General features: G+C 35.8%; 1 long non-coding RNA gene across 1 annotated transcript; it reads right to left on the bottom strand.

The window, feature by feature from the left end:
• Window positions 1–15,391: 15,391 nt before the first annotated feature.
• LOC148159994 (uncharacterized) lies at window positions 15,392–19,028 on the bottom strand. Its single transcript, XR_015762709.1, has 2 exons — window positions 17,365–19,028; window positions 15,392–16,714 (listed from the first exon to the last, which is right to left on the bottom strand). It is a non-coding gene; the product is annotated as an uncharacterized LOC148159994 (long non-coding RNA).
• Between the last annotated feature and the right edge of the window lie 2 nt (window positions 19,029–19,030).

The following is a 19,030-nucleotide window of genomic DNA, read 5'->3' as shown; positions in this document are numbered from 1 at the left end:
GTAAATGTATCTTGAAGGAGAGTAGCACTTAAATAAAAGTTCAACAAGGATATTCATTTAGAATTAAAAATAACTCACCCTGAATTACCATGATAGATATAATGTGTGTCATTAATGAAGGGGAAAAAACTCAACCCAGACTTTAAGTTTAGGGTCTGGTTCGCAGAGTATGTAATTACATTTTTCCCCCAATTATTCAATGGGAAAAATAAACTAACCTCAGTTAAGTAAAATAAAATTAACTTTTGGAATTGTAATGATTTCTTTTTTTAAAACAAATTGTTTTGTTTAAAAAACTTTTTTTAAATTAAATAACTAATTTTTGAATTGTGAACTTAAAAAGTTATTTGCCAAACATAAACTTTTATTTGCACACATCAGAAATATTTTGTTGTGATTTTAGGTCCTGTCCATGATGTCATGTGAGAATCACAAGCAAAACTTTGAGTCAAACAAAAACTTAGAATATCAAGAAAAGATTTCTGACATGCACAAATAAGTTTTTTGCAAAAAAAAATTCACTTCTTGAGACAAATGTGTGATTTAAATGTTTAAAAAAGTTTTAAGCAAAACTCAGTAGGCTTTTTCCATAGTGACATGCATTAACAATTCAGTTTTTGCTTTTGTTTTTTTTTCTTTTTTTTCTGCAGTTCCACCTTAAAGTTTGATGGAGCTCTGCTTTCCTGAATGGACCATCTTCATCTCCACTGCAGCAAACAGGCAGCTCTTTTTTTATAGATTACAGTCCACTAAAAGGTTGCATTGTGCCCTTGTTTATATTTTTAGTAGTGTAATTCTGTAAAGACAAAATATGTCTGGTGGTCTAGCTCCGATTTGCATATCTTGCTAAATTGTGGGTTTGAATATTGTAATACTTTCCTATAACAAAATAGACCTGCAGAAAGAAATTACTAATAAAATATCTTACATATGCATAGTTGTATGCTCTGTATAGAGATTTACCTTAGCTTTATTGTATATTTCACAATTTTGTAATTTATCATTGTTTATTAAACTCTGAAAGCTGTGTGGCTTTGTTAAAATTCTGTCCTAGAATGCGGTAAGATGTGTCCTTTTTTTTTTTTTTTTTTTTTTGAGCACCTGCCCCTTTAGTGGTCTCTGCATGGCCCTGCTTGGAACTATAGCTTTTGTTATTGAAACAAAAGCTAACGTGTCCTTCACAGTTTTAACTTGCATGCATGAACATTTCACACTCAAAGTAATTCAAATGAATTATTGAACCAAACTTGAAAAAGTTGTTTCTACCATTAACAATAACTTTAAGCACATGCAGTCTAAAGTAGATCAGAAATAAAATTATATCTATACAGTCGTTCCTACAGAAACATTAATGGAAGTGTTAAGTCTGGGAAAATTAAATGTTCCATATAGCAAAAATGTGTAGCATGTACATAAACAGCATGGCTCAGAAATTACACATTTCTTTATGTTGGTTAAATGTTAGCTAACTTCAGTTAAAAAAGTGAAAGGGGCTCACATGTGATGCAGAGATGTGTTGTCCTTCTCCTCCTGAACGCGCAAAAATAGCAGAAACTTGATTTCAAAGACAGTAGCTGCATCCTGATAAGGACCAGGCCTACTGGGCTCTCAGCACCCTGAGCTAGCACCTGCTAGTTAGAGCCTTAGCTAGTGCACTGTGACTTTACCGTGTTGAGTTCAGAACGCCACAGTATTCTGAGCCACGCTCAACTACAGGAACAGTTAAAAGAATCTTGCTGCTGATGCTGAAGGATCACGTAGCAATACAAACTAGATAATTATTTGTTTACATGAAAAATAACAGTCTCCATTTACTGTAAACCCTGCTATTTAAAACAATAACAAAATGAAAAACTCTCTAGATTATTCTCTACTAATAGCATAATATTTAAAACCAAGTGTGGGATTTGTGAAACTTCAATGAAGGGCAACTTCTCAATTTTTATGCTTTTGGATAACACTAGAATTGTTCTTTAGTGAAGTTTCACAAATCAGATAAAGGTTTCACAAATCCCACACTTGGTTTTAAATATTCTGATATGAGTTGAGAATAATCTAGTCCAGATTTGAAGAGTCTAGGTCAGTGGTTCTTAACCTGGGTTCAATCGAACCCCAGGGGTTCGTTGAGTCGGTCTCAGGGGTTCGGTGGAGCCTCTGCCGCGGAGGTAAAGACACACTTGTGTAAAGTCGTGATGACGCCCCCACTTTGCCATCACTTGCTGCAGAGGATCACTTTACATTGCTTGGCCAATCAGTGCTGCAGAGGAGCACTGATTGAAGGAGTTCCACTCTCAGCATGGATTTGAACTTGTGTCTTTAATTACTTCAGCAAAATTCACAGTTTTTACCAAATTCTGTAGCTTTTGGTGTACTTCTAAATCTGCTCCTTAGTCGCATCTTTTCGGAGTTCCTACTGCGTGGTAACACAACTACTATAATTACATTACTAAATCAGAATACCGCAAAGTCTTTATTATTTATTATTAATTTTTTATTCTCTTAAGAATGTAGAACTAATTAAATGATCTAAACAAGACCTTAAAGTGGTTCCAGTTTCTCTCGATGGCCAACCTGTTGAAACTGTGGCAAATTTTAAATACCTTGGGTCGTTCCTGGACAGTCAGCCCAACATTGCTGAAAACACTGACTATATTTTGAAGAACTGTTCTCAGAGACTCTACCTTTTAAGAAGACCTTGGGGTAACCCAACTAGGCTCTAGACCCAACTAGACTCTAGTTGGGTCACCCCTATGTCTTGAATTTGGGGGGGAAAAAATCATATTTTATTTATCTTTTATTTATCACTACAGAAGGGTTCAGTGAATGCGCATATGAAACTGGTGGGTTCGGTACCTGAAAAAAGGTTAAGAACCACTGGTCTAGGTGTTGTAGTTTTTTAGCTAGAGTAAATTAAAGATGCTGATGGTAGTGAAAAATTAGGTGGAATAGCCCGTTAGCCATTTCCCAAATTAGAAGCTGCAATTGGAAACCAACTTCAGCTTCATCCAAGCAAGAGGGGCTAACATACAGTTCTCTTAATATATGAGAAATCTATGGTCAGCATAAAATGAATCCCAAATACATCATTTAATCAAATACTTTCATAAATGATGGATGGAGTTTGCTTTGCAATTGGTGGGTCACCAGGTTGATGCCTGGTCTACCGTTGAGATTTCAGTTTGGTGTATTAAAGGCATTATTAAAAAAGAAACCAAAATATCACATGAGCGTTCTATTCTTTGTAAAAATTACTTTTGCAGTTTCGTTTACGGTTTTACATTGTAGATATGAATATCAGCAAAATTTGTAATTTTGGCCAATTAGTACTGTTAAGTTTAGGGTAATTAACTGGTGGCAATATTACAATATTTTTCTATGAATTTTACAATTACTTTTATTTTTACAATATATTTCTGTATTTTCTACATTTCATGACTGTCAAAATTACTTAGGATATATGTTTATTGAGTTATGATAATTCCACGTATTTTCTACGGTAGTATAATGCTTTGAATATTATAGTCAGTAACTGTTGGTATTTTACCATTTTTTTTACCATAGATTTATGGATTTTTTTTTTGCGGTGTTGACTTACGATAATTCCATGTATTTTCTACGGTAACAAAATGTTTTGGATACTACAGTCAGTAACTGTTGGTATTTTACCCTTTTTTACCGTAAATTTACTGACTTTTTTTTACAGTGTAGTTTTAATGCTACCATTTACTTTAAGGGACCTTGGGTGATTGCTAATCCTTCTATCATTCACTCAGGTACTTCATTCCATGTTGCAATCAGTGAAAACTCAATAATTGTGTGTTGTATCTTTAATTTCAAAGAGTAATGTTAAAATCTGTTACCAAGCCTGAAATTACCTTATAATGCAGTAAATATTCAACATCAAAAGCCCGACATGGCAAATAGTATGACCCATACCTTGGTATTTTTCATTTAATTTTTTTTTATTCTTTTGGTATAAAAAGAAAAAATGAAATTTTTTGGGGTTCTGGTTCAAACACTTGAACCAGAACCTTCTGCAAAATTTGTTGGATTTTGCAGAAGGACTTTAATTCTGTGTTTGAATGGAGAGCCTGAGCCACAGTATGATAGAGTTTAACACTGATGTAGTGATTTAGAGCAGACTTTAAATAGAACATTATATATTGTATTTCAGTGACTCTTGAGAATAGGGACAAAAAAGGTCCTATGGATAAAGCATGAAATTTGAATAAAATATACACAAAATATATTTTTTTCAAATATCTAACTAAACTAACCTGGGTCATGTGAGCACAACAATGTATATTTTTCTTTTTTTTGCTGAATATTTTTTTATTTTAAACATTGTAGTCGGTGGATGATGCCTGTAAAAGCCCTTGTCCAGGAGCAGAACTCAATACATTCTTATAGTTTAAAACAATTAAAGAAATACTAAAATTATATATTATGACAATTAAGTATAAGTAGTCATATAAATAATTATAAAAGTATCGATAAATTGAATTAAAAATAATTTTTAGATATTTTCCAACTCCGTTGAAATTTGTCCTTAGTTTTTGTCAACACCGTCAGAAATGAAAAGAATGTAAAAAAAAAATCAGGCATTATTGGGGGGCACCAGAACTTCTGAGGACCCCATGACGTTGTCTTTTCTCTTCCTTTGCTAGGAGGGCTAGTTAGCTCCGGTTAGCTTAAGTTATTCTTTAGTTTTTCTTCTGTTTTATTCCTAAGTTGTCACAACCATGATGTGTCAACTCCATAACTGACAAATTACAAAACTTTGATGAAATTTTGCGAAATAAAAGCTTAATTTTGGTATAATGTAAAGATTTCATGGACCTGACGAGCTACAATATGACCTCCTTCAGAATAACATCATATAAATTGAGGTAGTTTGGCATTTCGTCAACTCCGTCAGAGTTTTTCTGACTCTCAGTGAAATTGTTGTCAAATCTCACTTAATTGTGCAATTCATTTTAATGTATTTTACATGAATTGCATTACTTCACATGTACCAAGTTTTTCATTTTACTCACTAGTTTGTCACCACCTTCACTTCTGTGTCAACTCCGTCATGCACTGTCAACTCCATCAGATGGACTTTTTCTTGTTTTTTGTTTTAAATAATATTTATTTTATTTCTTGAGAAGCATTTGTCTGTAAATTTAGTAAAAATATCACTAATGGGGTATTTTAAAAATCATTTTAGATTTATTTTTGTCAGATGGTGATGACAAAGTTTTGGGTCAGGTCGATTAAAAATGTAATTTTTTTAAAAAAATTCGCAACTGGGAGCCTGTACCTTAGCATCTTCATATTTTCTAAACATTATTTGTCATATTTGCATACATAAGGTTGAGAAATAATTTAAAAAAAAATATGGGAAAATTAAAACCCATTTTGTTCCTATTCTCAAGAATCACTGATTTAATACATATCATGACAAGAAGGAAACCCCACACAACAGAACAATTAGATGAAATTGACAGAGTGAAAGTTAATAACAGAAAAGGTATCAAAAAAATAGGATATTAGCTGGCAGTTAGGGGGCAGATGAGAATAATAAGAGGGTCAAAGACACTAATCACTGCTGATAAGAACAGGAATACAGTATGAAAAATAGCCAGTTATCAGGTTAGCATATCTTGTAATGGAAACATAATATATCAGCTCTCCCCCTCAAATTCAGTTTCCATAGCAACACTCTTCATAACCCCCCCACTCAGCGAGCATCCCCACCTCCCAGCCTCTTGTGCAGTGCAGGCTGTGCAGTAACACTGTGCAGTAGTCTCCAGTGTGGCACATTAACCTAATTCACTGTCGGCCAGAAAATTACCCGGATGAAGAACCACAGAAGGGAAGGTAGGAGAAAGAACGAGGCATCGACAGAGGAAAGAGAAGGGAGGGTCCAGAGGAGGAGAAGAACAAGCAAAGGATAGAAAATATCAAAGGGAAAAAAGAAGGAACAAAAGAAAGATGGAAGAAGGAGCCAATATAAGAAATGTAGAGAAGATGGATGACAGTTGAATGCTGCTGACCTAAGTCTACGAATACTGATCTAATGATGCTTAATGAAATCAATAAATGTTACACATGTCACACCAACATGCATTTGTGGAACTACATTTTGTAAAAAAGACATAAAAATGTCATAAATGGATCAGTATCCAGGATGGATGATTGCATAATATCCTAACAGGACCAGGCAGAGATCACAAATTTTATACACACACACACACACACACACACACATATATATATATATATATATATATATATATATATATATATATATATATATATTTTCCTATTTTTCCCATGTTCCTTTGTCACAGCACCATGTTCACACGGTGGGATATCTTCTGTCTCAATGGGAATTTTCAAGAGCTACATCTTTTTGAAAAGCCCTGTATGCTCCTACTGAGTAAAACTGAATGACGGAAAAACACAAACATGCAGAGCAAGAAAGCAAGGGGGAGATGTATGATGACTCACCGACATGTGTGACGACACACTGCACTCGTTGTAGCAGTTCCTGAGCCGACATCTCGTCCTCCCTTAGCCAGCACAGCATCTCAGGGTGTGGGGAGCATCCACTCTCTCTCCCTTCTCTGCTGCCACGCCTCCTTCTGTCTGATTTCACACCTTGGTTTCCTCTCCCAGATTTCTTCTTCTAAGGTTTTCTTCTCAGTTGTTCACCCAGGTAGCACTTTTAATTTTATTTTATTCTTGTTAATCAAACAAATTTTAATGACAACTCCTCCACTTCCTGTAACCAGATATGTCCTGTGATGCCACTCTCAGATGTGACTTGAGAGAAAGCATATTCATTTATTTATTTTCATTTTGATAAAGTGCAAAAGAAACAAAACCTGTCAAAAAACAAAATTAGTTGATGAAATAACATGTAAAAAATTAAGAATTAAACACAGCATTCTGAGAATACAAAAATTTATTTAAAATGGGTTAATATGCTCTAACTTAGGCCATAAAACAAAACTTTTAAGTGAAAATACAGAACATATTACTCAATAATTATCCAAGAAGGCATTAACTACCCAGATGTCCAGTTCTTTTCATGGTGTTCCTCTCCTCAAAGTGAGAAAAAAAAAAAACAATTCTACACAAAAAATACCTCAAAATAATAATAAAAAAAGGCCCCTGCAAAATGGCGAAGAAATTAAATCAATCCCATTTACAAGAAACTGGTAGAGCTTGATGAGTGGGTATGCTGCTGTTCCTGCTGCTTTGCTAAAGCTCTGTTTGCTCTGATAAAGGTGCGGCGTCATGCAGAGGGAGGATGAATGAGATGGCTGCTCTACCTGCTTTTAGGGAACAGAAAGGGAGGAATCACAGGTTGAAATCCTGGAGCCTGGAGCAGCTCTGGCCATGGACTGGACAGTAAACTATAGAGACAGCTTCACTGAGTGAAAAAGGTAAAATAATAATAATAATAATAATAATAATAATAATAATTAAAATGTGATTAAATATAAACCAATTTTAAGCTATGTGGATTCCATTTCCTGGACTTGCATAAGTCATCTTTCAAGCTTTTATTTTCGTTTCATCCACTGAAAGTGACCAGACCCATGGTGCTGATCCTGTTCCAGGTTTTCACAATTGCGAACAATACCAGAGATGATGGGGCCTTGCTCTCATGGGACAGTAGAGATTGCAGCAATTAGCTGAAGACATCTGTGCTCTTCTCTGCCTTTCCACTCACTTATCTTCAGTCTGCCCATCCCTCACTAATATAAAGAGCATCAATGACAGACCAACTGCCAGACAACTTCCTTTTAAGATTTCAATACATCAGAGAATACCGTGCATGTGTGCAAATCATGAACATGGAAAGCTTATTTTCTAGACGCACGGCTGCAAATGCACAGAGCATCTTAAAATGAGAGAAAAGGAAAAGCATGTGAGAGGCATAGGGCTCTGCATGGTCGGGCTGAACTGCTAAAATCAGTTCTCATTGATAAAAATCAAGAAAAAAATAAGTATTTTTGTTCTCAGTTCTATATTGTTCATCTCTTCTTGTCACAGCCACTTGGGGGAGCTTTTCAGACCTAACACTAAGAAACCCCCCCAGAATATCACAAAGGACCTAATTGACCTGTGGGAACGCCTACTGCCAGTCTTTCCATCATGAAACCCTCGCCATGTTTTCCTGCTGAGGAGTCCTAGTGTAATAGTGTTTCAATGAGCAGCTCAGAGCAACTAAAAATCCTATGCAAGAAAATCCTAGCAGATCTGTGCTGTGCAGTGAATTCCTGTCTCCTTAAACAATTTTTCACTTTTTTCTCTCATCTTTGTCTTTGGAAAACAAAGACGGAAGATTTGAGTTGTACATTGTACAAACACTAAAATTCCCAACTTTTCATTTCATTCAAATTATTAGTAAGCTTGTTTTGAAAACTATTCCAGTTATATCTTCTGTTGTCTGTGTTATGTGCTGGATATGAATGACATTAAACACATCAGAGGTGTCATACTTTTGATGGAGTGAAAGGATGACATATACAGTCTTTATCACATGTGTAAAATTTACAAGTGAGTGTTATAACAGTAATCTTTATTTTATTTTCACAGTAGCGTTCATGTCAGATAATCTAAATCAATGTTAGAGAATATATTCAGTCCTCGCATAGAATATATTTAACTGAGCCCCTGCCCCCTTTATCCTTGATGCCCCAAGTGCCCCTTTTTGAGGTTTTATTTATTTTATTTTATTTATTTTTACATATTTTTCAACTGTGTCAGGAGACCTGCTTGTGCCCCTCAGCAATAATATTTAGCTAAAAATAACAATTTAACTAAATAAATTAATCTGGCTTAGCTTTCAATTTATAACAGTATGGGTGCATTAATAACAATAGAGAACAATAAAGAGAACAATAAACCCAAATTAATATAAAAATAACCTTAGATGCAGAGGGACTGTAGAGGGCACTGCACTTAATGACAGAGCGCATTTAGAGAGAGCACAATCAACCAGAATGCAATATTAAGACATGTAATTAACTACATATTTGTGTAAACATTTTATTAAGTTAGACATATGTCTGACAGTCTGCAGACTGTCTTAAAAGATTAGAAGAAACTCTGTTAAGTTTTATTATTAAATGTGTAGGTTTGTAAATGACCAGCTGATTAAGTATTATTTGTTCTGCTTATAGAGACAAAACCTGAAACCTTGATTATAAGAGAATTATCTCAAAGAAAACAGGCTGAGATTTCCAGAGGATCTCACTACGGCTGACAACGCGCTGCGGAGAAAGCTGTCGCGATTAACTGAGATAGGAAGGAAGGGAAAAAGCACACTTTACTGGAGACAGTGGAATAACTAAACGGCAGCTGCAGATACCCACCCCTGCTTTCCTCCTCCTCCATTATGGAGTGAAAATAGCATTGTGCAATATATGTGCGTGTGTAAAAATTATCTGTGCGTGTGTAAAAATATCTGTATGTAGTACTGGATTTGTAACTCCGTGTGTAACTCTGGATAAGTTGTATCTGTGAAACATGATTTGTAAACCGTAAAAAGAAAATAAACCTTCTCATATGCCTTCAAATGTTGAAAAAGTACGCACGAGTCGCCAGATACACTCACACAAAACTGCATTTACGCACAGACCCGGTTACGAGTGCACGAGTACTTTTGAGACTCATTTCACGCTTCCGGAGCTCCCAGATTTGTGTGTAGATGGTGCGTTTACATGCTAGTAGAAAGCTGGGTCATCTGATTTTTACTCTGAACGTTTCTCACTGAGCTTGTGCCGAAGTGGCAAATGCGTTAGTTTGGTGGAAAACGGAATATCTCAGCACTTCCTTATAATATTCCAAAATTGTTTGTAGACATATTGTGCATTTTTGAGTGGTACATGAGACTACGTTGTCTGAAAAACGACCACTGGTTGGGGGATATGGAGAGCCATTTCAGCCAAAATTAAATAAATAAATAAATAAATGGGTGAAATAAATAAAAAAATGAGTAAAATAAATCAAAAAATGAAGAAAATGAGTGAAATAAATAAAAAATTTGTTAAATAATTTTGCTTTTTCATTAAACCAAATTTTAATTTATTTATTTTTCATATTATCAATTTCCCAATTTCTCTTTTTCATTTATCTATTTGTCATTTATCCCTTTATCCATTTACCCATTTTTCATTAATCTATTTTTCATTTAACCACTTTTCAATTTCCCTTTTTCATTAAGCCAATTAGGCCTGTCTCTCTTCTCCCACAATTTTCTAAAATCCTGGAAAAACTCTTTAAGAAAAGAGTGGAACAATTCATAGAAAAACATTCGCTACTTATCAGCAGTCAATATGGATTCAGAGCAAACCGGTCAACATCGCTGGTCGTAACTGACTTAATAGAAGAAATAACCAACGCAACAGATAGTAAGAAACTGGCAGTAGGGATATTTATAGATCTAAAGAAAGCTTTTGATACAATAAATCATGAAATCCTACTTTAAAAATTAGAACGCTATGGAATTAGGGGAGTAGTTTCTGACTGGATGAGGAGTTATTTAAAGAGCCGAAAACAATTTGTGAAATTGGGAGATGTGGAATCTGACTGGCAGGAGACTGTCTGTGGAGTACCACAAGGATCAGTATTGGGACCAGTTTTATTTAATCTTTATATAAATGATATCAGTAAAGTGTCCAATGTATTAAAATTTATCTTATTCGCTGATGACACAAATATTCTAGCCTCTGGCGACAATTTAGAGCATCTTCTCTCAACAGTCACCTCAGAGATTAGTAAATTAAAGATATGGTTTGACCATAATAAATTATCCCTAAATTTGGACAAGACGAAAATCATGGTCTTTGGGAACTGTTATAAAAATACTGAAATCCAAGTTCAAATAGAGGACGTAACTCTAGAAAGGGTTTTTGCTAATAAGTTCCTCGGTTTAATAATAGATGACAAAATCAGTTGGAAACCTCATATTAAACATTTACAGAGTAAACTCAGTAGAAGTATATCCATATTGGCTAGAGCTAGACATGTATTGAATGCTGAATCACTTCATATTCTATATAACTCTCTGATTTTACCATATCTATCATATTGCTGTGAAATGTGGGGAGTTAATTACAAGAGCTCTTTACATCCGGTAACCGTCCTACAGAAACGAGCCATTAGAATCATCCATAATGTCGGTTATTATGAGCATACAAACCCGCTCTTCATAATATACAGAATTCTCAAATTTGACGAGCTTGTAGAATTTAAAATGGCTCAATTTATGTTCAAAGTATCTAAAAAGTTGTTACCTGAGCACATACAGAGCACGTTTTCTGAAAGAGAAGGGGGGTATAACTTAAGGGGTCACTCAAACTTCAAGATCCGCAATTTTAGAACAACAAGAAAAAGCTTCTGTATTTCAATTAAAGGTGTAAAGTTATGGAACAAGTTACATGAAGATTTAAAACAAAGCAATAGTTTAACACAATTCAAAAGAAAGTACAAGGAGGTAATTTTCAATAGATACACATATGGGTGACAGAAAGCAATAAGGTGTGTATTGCAGATAACAACTTGGTGTAAGGGTTTAGACAAACCAGCATAAAATGGGAAAATGTATAGGTAAATATTAGTAACTGTTACTTCTGACTGCCACTTTGATTTTGATTTTTTTTAATGACAGTAGGACTCTAAAGTTAGGAGTTTATAAGTTCTCACTTCTTCCTACCCCATTTTGAGCATATGTTAACTTAAACAAAAAATATGTATTTTCTCTTCTTTTTTATGCACTTCTTGTTACTGTGCACTATTTTATTTTTATATTTGTATCATGTTCGAATAAAATTTCATTTCATTTCATTTCATTTATTTATTTTTCAGATTATCTATTTCTCAATTTCTCTTTTATCTATTTTTCATTAATCTATTTTTTAATTTAACCATTTTTCAATTTCCTTTTTTCCATTAACCCGATTTTCTATTTCCCAGTTTCATTAATCAATTTCTCATATATCACTTTTTTTATTTACCCATTTTCTTTTATCTATTTTTCATTTACCCATTTTTCATTAATCTCTTTATCTGTTTACCCATTTTTCATTAATCTATTTTTTTTATTTAACCATTTTTCAATTTCCTTTGTCCATTAACCCGATTTTCTATTTCCCAGTTTCATTAATCAATTTCTCATATATCACTTTTTTTATTTACCCATTTTCTTTTATCTATTTTTCATTTAACATTTGTTTGAAAAAAAATGTATTTTCCCATTTTCCAATTTCCCTTATTCATTTAGTATTTCCTTATTTTCTTATTTATCACATTCTATTTCCCCGCAAAACTTAGAAAAAAATAAATGCAAATGAGGAGAGGCACGTCATCAGGCTACACCTTCCCCAATTGGTTGGTTAGCGTCACCTGTACTTTGCTTCAAGAAAGATGGCGACCTACTACCGGGTTATCAATAAGCTGAAGCTCATTAACTTCATTAGAAAATAGTGTTATTACTCCTGACTTTATTTTCCGTGTGGCCGCTCAGACAGAACGTGTTTCAGCTGGCGGCTCTCGTGGACTCAGAGCTTCACCGTCGGGGGTTTTTATAGTTTGAACGAAGCGGCCGCTGAAGTTGGCTTACGATTGAAGGTTGGGGACGCCTTCGTAGCTACCAGCTGTGGTCCAACTATAAGGAGCAGATTTTACTGTACATCGTAAGTGAAGTATCTATAGTGCCAGAGGCAGCTCTATAGAGCATCGAGCTGAGAGAGTGAGAGTGCCAAGCCTTGGAGATCTGCATCGGAGGCCATCTTTCAGACATGCACCGCTGCTGTCCGTCCAGGAGTCCTCCGGTTGCCCAGACGTTGCACGGTAAGCTAATGCTGATGGTTGTTTGCCAACTACAGTCATATTTAATCAATAGGTGCTCAATTACGATCGCGGAAGGTTTGGAGTTGATCTCGGCACTAGGTGACAAACTGAACGCCGCCAGGATGTTGAGACCAGCACGTCCAATACATCTTATTAAGGATAAAATCAACAAAACGTGTTCAAATTAATGGCCCAACAAAATTAATAATAATCTCAGTAGTTATTGTTTAAAAGGTGTTGCGCCTTTCTGTGCATTTCGGTACCATTACAAAAGTAAAAAGGGACTCAAAGACCCTGATGAGCAGAGCATAAGTTTCAATTGGCTAATCAGCCACCGCTGTGTTCATGAGAGGAGAGGCTTTTTAAGGAGAAATAAATATGAAGCCTGAAAACCTAATATCTTAACGGTCTGAATCCGTTGTGTTTTTAGCTAATCTCTGCTGGGTTTGTGGGGCGCAGGCGGTTGCCACGGCAACAGGTTGATTATACAGTAAAAAGGCAGGAGAGGTTTAGAGTCATTGCTGTTATTTTACATTTGTTTACCTTTGCTGGGATGCATCACAGCCGCTGTAGTTTATGAACGTTCAATAAACGACAAACTTGGACTAACTACCTCGTTCATTTGTGACTGTTTCATTAAGTAAACAAATGGCTTATACCGCGATAATTATGTGAAATTATTATTTTTTTTTTTTAAGTTTTGTGCGCTCTGGCATCTTGCTTTGAGTCTGAGAGGCTTTTCGATGCATTAAAACTCTCCAAAATAACCTTTTTCAACTTTTAAAGCTCCACTGTTGAAAATGAGAAGCTGACATTGAAATAAATTCTAGTCCCACTTCTGGTTGTTGCGATTTCTCTGGATCCTGTTGGAGGAAAAAATATACCAACTTCACAAGATGTGGCTTTAACCTATCTCCTGTCAGTCAGAAGTAGGGCTGCTGTAAACGAATATTTTAGTAATCGAGTAATCTATTGCTTATTCTTACGATTAATCGAGTAATCAGATTAAAAAAATTATAAAATGAAATATTGGTAAATGTTACTATCAGATATCAATATCAGTCCAATTTTTCATATTTGAGCATCCCTAACAGTTGCTTTTTTGTAGTTTAGAAAACTAACCTGTAACAATAATAGCTCGCTTTCTAAGTTAACCAGAAGAAAAGTTATAGAAAAATCTGAAATTATATTGAATTTAATAACAAAGGCTCACAAATATGCTTATAAAAAATGTCTACAATCCAGCTTTTAGTTTATGTATTCATCTTCAGTGAGTTTAATGGATTAATTAAACTCACCTTGCCCCATACCTGTTCACGCTTTGGGTTTGAAAATACGGGAAATGTCGCCTGGAGTGGGAGGAGAGGGCGAATGAACGAACGTAAGATGGAGGGGAGGAAATAGACCAGCGGACTGACGAACCGTTAGACCGGGGGACGAACAAGGGGGGGATGTGGGGGGGGGAAGCAATACGGGATATTTACGACACCGACATTGGTCAAACTCAGAAACTCCTCTACCAGCCATGTACGATGCGCTCCGCCACCCGTTTCTTCAGACCGGGATATGAAATTTATTGTGCGGTTCGTCGGTAAAGCTACATTTACACGGTAAGCATCAGCTAATCAGCCGCCCGCCCTGTTCAGTCTATCCGCTCACCTCAGCGCTCTTCCCGCCGTTCGCTTTCAACCAGCAGCCCCGGAGGAGAAATACTGCCGTACTCCAGGCATCCCCCAGTCATTTTAAGGATGCTTATTGGTTCCCCAAAAACGATAAAAAGTCGGGCATTATCATCAATCAATAAAATCCCCATGGGCCAATCTTGAAGATTGGACTTTATGCCGCTGAGACTTAGCTTTTGTCAACAATTCAGAGGCGGAAGTGAGAGCTCCGCGCAACGCAAATGAAGTCCCGGCCGGAACACCGTGCGCTAAATAATAAAACATAAATTAATGAAGCTTCGAGGCAGGTAAATTTTCCTCGAGGAATTTTAGTAATCGAGGTACTTGAATCATTCGAGGAATCGTTTCAGCGCCCTAGTCGGAAGTTTCTCATACTGAGTTCATCAAACCAAAGTTCAGATCTACCATAACTGACTGACACAGGTGATCGCCACCAGGTCAAAAGTACAGCACATTCATTAATGTTTCCATCATGTATGTTTTCAGAGGCTAAGCTGTCACAGCAGACCATCCTGCAGGCCTCTGGTCTCAGTGTTTCCAGTGATCTCACAGTTTCAGGATGACAAGAGACCTTCACCTTTCTAGAGCAGGAACACCCAGCCACATGCACTGGTGACACATTAATTTTAAAAAATGTGGCTGTTCTTATAGCATTGATATGCAAGAACCGTCTGTATTTTACAGTTTTGAATAAACAAAATGTTTAGAAGGAACACAGATTTCATAATCTGTGTAGTTCTAATGTAATCAAATCTCATGTTTTCACATCCCAGAGACAATAAAATGGATCGTTTGTTTGTGGCTTAAAACAAACAAAGTAATCTTAATACAACAAAGCTACAAAAATAGAATACAGATTGAAAGTTTTGAACCCGTTTTATTTTTTGGTTTCATTACACTGAAGATTCTTCAACATGAAGCTAAACAGTGAGTGGAGTACCTTGTATGTACTAGAAATGAACAAACATGACATATTAGGTTATTAATAGTAACCATAACAGTTATTTTACACAGCTTGGTTTATTAAATGATTGTGTTCACTTGCGGATGCCTTCAATTGGAAATCTGCAATCTGAAGTGTCAGTGAAATAGTTTAACCAGTCAGTCCTCAGGTCGGTCTGCCCTGCATGTTTCAGGTGTTTCCTTCTGTCACACCTGGCCTCAATAAATATCTGATTAATGGATGAGCTAATGCTATCGTTTGTATCAGTTGCTCTGGAACAAACACTTTAAAATGTAAAATGTTATAGACAAATGTTTTCTTCTCATTGTGTCATTTTCACCCTGTGTCTGATGTAACCCGCAGTTAGTCAATTAAGACTTTTATTTTTGCAGGCTCACTTCCTGTTTGGCCCCAAACTCTTCAACTTATTTAAAGCCCCGCCTCCAGCTAGTTTGAGAAACATCACCTGTTCCGCTGTGATTGTGGCTGGCTGTTGGCGTTCTGCTGAACATTTTCACCCTGGAAATTAACCCAAATCTCTGCAACTACTGATTTGATCTCTTGAACTGTTGCCGTTTGTACCTGGGTCGTCACCAAGCTTGCAGTTTGGTACGCCCCACTCTCTGCAAAGGTCGGGGTTTTTTTTTTATTATGATGGATCAGATCATCAGATCCTGAGCAACTGATGGCGAGCTAAAAGGACAAGACCTCTAGGACTCTTGAATTGATTATTTGAATTTATTTGTGTGTTTGTAATTGTTTTGTTTGTTTGTTTCCTCTCCCCCTTATTTTTTCCTTGTTCCCAAGAAAAATTCAATAATACACTTGCACGAAACACCAACTAAAACAATTTCCTTGTGTTTTTCATTCATACCTCAGGCTCCTTAAAGAACTGTTTTCTGATATCGCAGTTAGCTGCCTAGCCCATAACTGTTACACTGAAGTTCATCACATTTCTGGATGTTCTGTGTTTCAGTTACATTGAAGTTAGCAGGTTTTTAATCAGGGCCACAATGCCCTGTGTGTGTTGGATTTAAGAAAAGAGGCTGCTCTGTTTGAGCACCAGCATTCATTTTTCCTCTGATGTTTGGGTGAACTCTTCTCGGCGGAGTTCGGCCATCTCTCTGGTTCTTCCTGAAGGAGACCCATCAGGAGTTCTGGTGCTGCTCACAGTGCAGACGGTCAGCCGTGGTCCCTCTCTCAGACAGAATCTCCACAGTCATTCTGTTCCTTCACCCTTGAATAAACATAATATGTTCTGGTTGTTATTCCTGATTGGTTTGTTATTTGAAACAGTGTTTAATATCAAAATAAGATTAATTTATTTCCTTAACAGTTCCTTCTCCTGTTCCCTCAGAAGGGCAGAGTTTAGGAGTGACTAATTACATTTACTCAAATATAGTTGAGTAACTTTTTGAAACTCAAATGAACTTTTAGGAATACTTTTACTATGCTGAACTTTTTACTTTTATTCAAGTCATTTTATTATGAAGCATCACTATTGAAAAAAATAATTTCATTTTGTCTAAAATTTCCACTGAACTTTATATTTTGGGCCCTCTGTGTAATTTTGTTTTAGATATGAAATCATAGATAACTTGATCAGTTACTCAGTACTGATACACTTTTTACCAAATGCTTCTTTACTCTTGTGTAATTTCTTATTCAGCTACTTTTTACTTTGAGTAAAAACATATTTGAAGTGCTGCTGTTATTCCTGGATTTTATCCTTAATAAGATGTATTGGACGTGCTGGTCTCAACATCCTGGCGGCGTTCAGTTTGTCACCTAGTGCCGAGATCAACTCCAAACCTTCCGCGATCGTAATTGAGCACCTATTGATTAAATATGACTGTAGTTGGCAAACAACCATCAGCATTAGCTTACCGTGCAACGTCTGGGCAACCGGAGGACTCCTGGACGGACAGCAGCGGTGCATGTCTGAAAGATGGCCTCCGATGCAGATCTCCAAGGCTTGGCACTCTCACTCTCTCAGCTCGATGCTCTATAGAGCTGCCTCTGGCACTATAGATACTTCACTTACGATGTACAGTAAAATCTGCTCCTTATAGTTGGACCACAGCTGGTAGCTACGAAGGCGTCCCCAACCTTCAATCGTAAGCCAACTTCAGCGGCCGCTTCGTTCAAACTATAAAAACCCCCGACGGTGAAGCTCTGAGTCCACGAGAGCCGCCAGCTGAAACACGTTCTGTCTGAGCGGCCACACGGAAAATAAAGTCAGGAGTAATAACACTATTTTCTAATGAAGTTAATGAGCTTCAGCTTATTGATAACCCGGTAGTAGGTCGCCATCTTTCTTGAAGCAAAGTACAGGTGACGCTAACCAACCAATTGGGGAAGGTGTAGCCTGATGACGTGCCTCTCCTCATTTGCATTTATTTTTTTCTAAGTTTTGCGGGGAAATAGAATGTGATAAATAAGAAAATAAGGAAATACTAAATGAATAAGGGAAATTGGAAAATGGGAAAATACATTTTTTTTCAAACAAATGTTAAATGAAAAATAGATAAAAGAAAATGGGTAAATAAAAAAAGTGATATATGAGAAATTGATTAATGAAACTGGGAAATAGAAAATCGGGTTAATGGACAAAGGAAATTGAAAAATGGTTAAATAAAAAAAATAGATTAATGAAAAATGGGTAAACAGATAAAGAGATTAATGAAAAATGGGTAAATGAAAAATAGATAAAAGAAAATGGGTAAATAAAAAAAGTGATATATGAGAAATTGATTAATGAAACTGGGAAACAGAAAATCGGGTTAATGGAAAAAAAGGAAATTGAAAAATGGTTAAATTAAAAAATAGATTAATGAAAAATAGAAAGAAGAGAAATTGAGAAATAGATAATCTGAAAAATAAATAAATAAAAAAATTGGCTTAATGAAAAAGGGAAATTGAAAAGTGGTTAAATGAAAAATAGATTAATGAAAAATGGGTAAATGGATAAAGGGATAAATGACAAATAGATAAATGAAAAAGAGAAATTGGGAAATTGATAATATGAAAAATAAATAAATTAAAATTTGGTTTAATGAAAAAGCAAAATTATTTATTTAACAAATTTTTTATTTATTTCACTCATTTTCTTCATTTTTTGATTTATTTTACTCATTTTTTTATTTATTTCACCCATTTATTTATTTATTTATTTAATTTTGGCTGAAATGGCTCTCCATGGGGAATGGTTCGCTGGCCGGAAAAATAGGCAGGCAAACCAAGCAAGACGGAGCGTCCCTTTCAGATCTCATCAACACACTGATCCTCTAACAGGGATCCTCAGACCCAGGCATCGATGTTTGGTGTCCTGTAAAAGTATCTGTGCGTGTGTAAAAATATCTTTGTTTGTGTGTGTAAAAAAAACAACAACTAAATCCTCTCACCTCATTTTGTGTGTTTTAAATATTTCACACCTGTCCTTAATGTACATCAATCGTATTTATGTCTGACGTGATATACCACGCTGACGTCAGCAAGGAAGCGAAAAAGTTTCGCAGGCTTTGATTGGAAGTTGGAAGATGACATAACCGGA

The sequence above is a fragment of the Poecilia mexicana genome, unplaced genomic scaffold (genome assembly GCF_051168715.1).
Source record: "Poecilia mexicana isolate PSO_F unplaced genomic scaffold, ASM5116871v1 scaffold_4, whole genome shotgun sequence".
In the NCBI taxonomy this organism is placed as follows: Eukaryota; Metazoa; Chordata; class Actinopteri; order Cyprinodontiformes; family Poeciliidae; genus Poecilia; species Poecilia mexicana.
The sequence above is the reverse complement of the archived record's forward strand: the minus strand, read 5'-3'. Positions and strand labels throughout refer to the sequence as shown.